Here is a 5,884-nt window from a genome sequence, read left to right on the forward strand (position 1 = left end):
CTGACCTCGTGATCCGCCCGCCTCGGCCTCCCAAAGTATTAGGATTACAGGCGTGAGCCACCGCGCCCGGCCCCAGCCTTGGTTCCTTTTTCTCTGGACTATCCCTTTACCCTCTGCCAATGACTGTTACCACTAAGGGCCTGGCTCCTCTATCTTGAAGAAAGAGGAACGATTGACAAGATGAAATTCAGTAGTTCTGAGGTGAAAACCCAAGTAAACCCATTGAAGAACTATCACCGTCTACAAGATTACTTAGGAAGGAGATCAGAGGGATTCGTGTGTATTCAGGCTTCTTAATAACTTTTGACATTAAAAAAATATATACTATTTTCAGGACATTTTTGAGGAATTAAAGTATTATTGTAGGGTTACTGTAGGAATATATGTACCTTAACATATCATGTGACAAATTTTGAGAGCAAACCTGTTCTCATACATTGGGCCTTGGGCCAATGGTGGAAGAGACAGTGTCTAAAGATGCAGAGGCAGGGTCCTGAATGCTAATACTAAAATCTCTTGGCCGGACGCGGTGGCTCACACCTGTAATTCCAGCACTTTGGGAGGCTGAGGAAGGAGGATCACCTGAGGTCAGGAGCTCAAGACCAGCCTGGCCGACACGGTGAAACCCTGACTCTACTAAAAATACAGAAATTAGCCAGGCGTGGTGGCGGGTGCCTATAATCCCAGCTACTCCAGAGGCTGAGGCAAGAGAATCACTTGAACTCAGGAGTCAGAGGTTGCAGTGAGCTGACGTGGTGCCACTGCACTCCAACCTGGGCAACAGAGTGAGACTCTGTCTCAAAAATGAATAAAAAATAAATAAATAAATAAATAAACAAAATATCTTTGTTCAAAACTTCCCAATGGCTTCTCATTTTATTTAGCATAAAATCCTAAGCCTGTACCATGGCCCCTTTCCCATCTCCTCACTCCCCACCCCTGATGCTGCTCTTCAGATAGGCTGGGGTCTCCTCCCTCTGCACATCAGTGCTGGCTGTATCCTCTGCTCTGGAGCCTGCTCCTCCCCAGATCTCCTCCAGGGCAGGCAAGGCTTCGCCAGCACCCACCTCGAGGTCGCCTTCCTGTCTCCCACTGGCCCTGCCATCCTTTTCTTCTCCTCCCCTCCCCTCTTCTCTCCTTCCCTCTCCTCCCCTTCCCTTCGCATCTGACATAGACGCACCTGTTTGTGTGCGTTGGAATGCAGGCTCTACAAGAAACGTGTGATTTGTTTTGCTCACTTCTATGGCCCCACTTGGCACATAGTAGGCACTCAGTAAGTTGGGAGTAGGACAGACTGGAGTGGCTGTCCCTCAGAGCCTTCCGTGGAGCAGGAGAGAGAAACAGGAAGAAAGACGCTGTGCGACGGCCCAGAGGGTGCCAGAGGAGGCAGCTTTCATCCCGGAGCGGGGCTCAGGGGACAGCCTCGCCAGGTGCCAGCCCTACTGGGGAGTGGGTTGAAGGAGGGCATCTCTGTCTTTCCACCTCTCCTCTGATCAAACGTCCTAGGTTTCTAGAATTAGGCTGAGCGGAGGCACTGAAATTCGGTTGCCTTTGGAAGATCCCTTTGGTGTGAGTGTTTTATCTACTTTGATGTAATTCCCTGAAAACTCAAGTATCATTATTTTATCTGTTTTAAAAGTAACTTCTTGTTTGTGTGCTATATATATATTTTTTTCTGGTGAGACAGGGTCTGACTTTGTTACCCAGACTGGATTGCAGTGGTATGATCATAGCTCACTGCAGCTTTGAACTCCTGGGCTCGAGTGATCCTCAGTCCCCAAGTAACTGGAACTACAGATACACACCACCATGCCTGGCTTTTTTTTTTTTTTTTTAAAGAGATGGGGGTCTCACTATGTTGTCCAGGCTGGTCTTGAATTCCTGGGTTCAAGCAATCCTCCTTCCTCAGCCTCCCAAAGTGTTGGGATTACAGGTGTGAGCCACTGCACCCGGCCTCTATTTTTGTATAACTTCAGACGTGGTTTATATTAATGAAGACAACGATGTTATCATTTGGGAGGTGTAGTGGACTGTAACCGCCTCTAAAACCCTCTCTCCTCTTCCTAGGTACATCCTTTCTCCTTCAGTGAGCTTCTCCATTACTCTGTGGGGCACACAGGCTAATAAATTATTCTTGAGCCAGTCTCAATTGGGATTCTGTCACTTGCAAATGACAGACTAGTATGGCACTATTATTTTGACAGTAGATTCATACATTGATTGAATTAAGATAGTTATTTATAACATTTATCTATGTCTTTCTCAACACTTAGTGTGACATTTTAGACAGAGTAGATGCTTAAAAAAAATAGATAACTTGATACTCTTGACACATAAACACACAAAAGAAAGCAGAGAAACATGTTTTTTGACAAAAGCCACACTTATGGAGGAATATTAATTAGGAATGTTTTGCTTCATCGTATGGTGTTGCTATTAAAATCCACTGATGACCAGAAATGTATTCCTGAAAAAAGTGTTTTTCATTTTATATTGGCTGAGGCTGTACTTCAGTTGTTTGCAAATAACGTTCTTACAAAAAAGCAAGAACATATAACTTCAGAAATGAATTTCCAACAGAGTTAAGATGATGCAATGTGATGGTTACAATAATAACAGTAACACAATAATTGCAGTGCAGTGTTAATTATGTAAAGCTGGGTTTTAAATGCCTTACGTAATCCTCTGTCTTCACAATAACAGTGCTGTAGGAATTCTCATTCCCAAGTTACAGAAGAGAAAACAGAGGCTTAGAGAGATTACATGATCTTCCTGTCTGCCTTCCTTCCTCCTCTCCTCTTTCTTTCCTTCCTTTCCTTCCCTCCCTCCCTCTTTCCTTTCCTTTCCTTCTTCCTTCCCTCCCTCCTTCTTCCCTCCTTCCCTCTTTCTTTCCCTCTCTTTCTTTTTCTTTCTTTCTTTTCTTTCTCCTTCCTTCCTTCTCTCTCTTTCTTTCTTTCCCTCCCTCCCTCCCTTCCTTCCTTCTTCCCTCCCTCTCTCTCTCTTTTTTCCTTCCTCGTTTTCTTACCTAACTCCCATTCCCAGAAACTGACGTAAATAACAATAAGTATTGGACCTGAAAGTGTCAAAGCTAAATTACAACTAGAATCTGCCTTCTAAGGATGCGGTCAACACTTTAAAAAAGAGAAACAGGAGAGAGTACATGATTTAAATGAAAATTGAAGCTGGAGCTGGAGGAGGGTCTGGAGTCCCTGCTGGACTCCCCTCCAAGTTGTCTCTATTTGCTGGGGCAGGATAATTAACCTCTCGGGGACTTCTCTGTAGGCTTGGTATTGTTCTGTCCTCTTATGGTGAGACTGCATGGCTTAAAGAGATTTATTATTTATAATTATTTTCGAACTTCCTAGGCTCAAGGTGCCTGTGCAAAAAGTCACGGGGCCCGATTCTTTCAACTCAAAATGGCAGAATAGCTTTGCAAATCTGAACCCAAAACACTTTATGTATAGGTTGAAACTATTCATGTCAGGGGTCTTCCTTGTGGAAATATGGTGTCTATTTTTCCGGCAATGAAGGAATTGCTTCTTAGACATGAAAGAGCCATGTCAATGGAGCCCTGGGCCCTGCTACTAGGAGGGAGAGGAACACAGGAGCAGGCACAGCTTCAGCTCCACACCAAGGGAAAAGCAGTTTCAGACGCAGAGCTTGGCAAACACACCTGCAAGTTGTAGGGATTGCTTTTGAAAACCAGCTGCAGCCAAGCACGATGGCTCACACCTGTAATCCCAGTAGCACTTCGGCAGGCTGATGTGGGAGGATCACTTGAGGTTAGGGGTTTGAGACAAGCCTGGGCAACATAGTGAGACCCCCATCTCTACAAAAAATTAAAAAATTACTGTAACCCCAGCAGTTTAGGAGGCCAGGTTTGGCAGATCACTTACTGGAGGCCAGAAGTTCAAGACCAGCCTGGCCAACACGCTCAAACCCTGTCTCTACTAAAAATACAAGAATTAGCCAGGTGTGGTGGAAGGCGCCTGTAATTTCAGCTACTCTAGAGGCTGAGGCAGGAGAATCACTTGAAGCTGGGAGGCGGAGGTTGCAGTGAGCCAAGATCATACCATTGCACTCCAAGCTGGGTGACTGAGCAAGACTCTATCTCAAAAAAAAAAAAAAAAAAAAAAAAATTAGCTGACATGGTGGCATGTGCCTGTGGTCCCAGCTACTTGGGAAGTGGAGTTGGGAGAATAACTTGAGCTTGGGAATTCGAGGCTTCAGTGAGTATGATTGCACCACTGCATCCCAGCCTGGGTGGCAGAGCCGGGCCCTGTCTTCAAAAACAAAAACAAAACCCACAGTTGCTGGGGTTTCACAGTTGCTGGGATTCCAAGCAGGGGTTGATGTGGCAGCCATGAGCAGACCCCGGTCAGGACCCGTGGGTTGCTCCCCACATGGTCTGGAGAGACGTTGGGTGGAGCCTCCTGTGGCTGCCCAGCTGCTCTGTGGCTTCGCCCAGGAAGACCTGTGTCCAAGGCACATGGGGACACTGTGGGTGTTCACTGTGATCAGTTATTTGCCACAGCTACTGTTAGTAGTGAAGACCTGCTCTCATAGTCCCTTGGAAGAGTTTCTTTTCTTTTTTTTTTTTTGAGATGAATTTTCACTCTTGTCTCCCAGGCTGGAGTGCAATGGCGGGATCTCGGCTCACTGCAACCTCCACCTTCCCGGTTCAAGTGATTCTCCTGTCTCAGCCTCCCAAGCAGTTGGGATTACAGGGATGTGCCACCATGCCCAGCTAATTTGCAACCTCCACCTCCCTGGTTCAAGTGATTCTCCTGTCTCAGCCTCCCAAGTAGCTGGGATTACAGGGATGTGCCACCATGGCCTGCTAATTTTGTATTTTCGGTAGAGACGAGGTTTCACCATGTTGGTCAGGCGGGTCTCGAACTCCTGACTTCAGGTGATCCACCTGCCTCAGTCTCCCAAAGTGCTGGGATTACAGGTGTGAGCCACTGTGCCTGGCCCCCCCTTGGAAGAGTTTCAATCCCCACTGGGGAGGAGGGGGAGAGCTGCAGGGAGGTGGGGAGAGGCAGGTGCATTTTACCTGAGTTGGCGGGGCAAGAAACAGAGGAGAAGGCAGAGGGCAGGGCCTGGCCAGAGCATGCCTGCACCTGCTTCCTGGTTATTTTCAGTTCCTGGTATCCTGGGCCTACCAGCTATTCTTCCTGTCTTTCTGCTACTCTTGTTTTTACTCTCTCCTGCTCATTGCATAGTAATATTTGGTCTTGGAAATACAGAATTATGAGATTGCCCCCAAAACACTTCGTTGATGGAGGTGTTTGTCCTGATGTCTGAACAGTTGTGTGATGGAGAAGAGCACACGCTTGCATTTTTGCTTCCCAAGTTCTGTGCCATTTGCTCTGAGCAGAGACTGGAGGCAGCTTTTGGAAAAGATGGATCTGTGAAAATAAATGCAACGTGTTTGCTTCAATTTCAGTAAATGATCATTTCTTTTCAAAGATATAAAGCAGTGATTTTTTAATTTAAAAAGTCAATATTAAACAATATTCCATAATATAGAGGGAAAATTTTAAGAGGGAGGGTGCAGATGGGGGGTGTTTTATCATTCAAGGATCTCAGGGAGGAGCTGAATTGCTCTGGGAAAAAAGTCCCACTTTTAGCCTCACTTAAAGTCTTAGGCTGCCTGTAATCCCAGCACTTTGGGAAGCCAAGGTGGGTGGATCACCTGAGATCATGAGTTCAAGAACAGCCTGGCCAACATGGTGAAACCCTGTCTCTACTAAAAATACAAAAATTAGCCATGCATGGTGGCAGGCATCTGTAATCCCAGCTACTCAGGAGGCTGAGGCAGGAGAATCACTTGAACCTGGGAGGCAGAGATTCCAGTGAGCTGAGATCACACCACTGGACT

The sequence above is a fragment of the Mandrillus leucophaeus genome, unplaced genomic scaffold (genome assembly GCF_000951045.1).
Source record: "Mandrillus leucophaeus isolate KB7577 unplaced genomic scaffold, Mleu.le_1.0 Scaffold545, whole genome shotgun sequence".
NCBI classification, from domain to species: Eukaryota; Metazoa; Chordata; class Mammalia; order Primates; family Cercopithecidae; genus Mandrillus; species Mandrillus leucophaeus.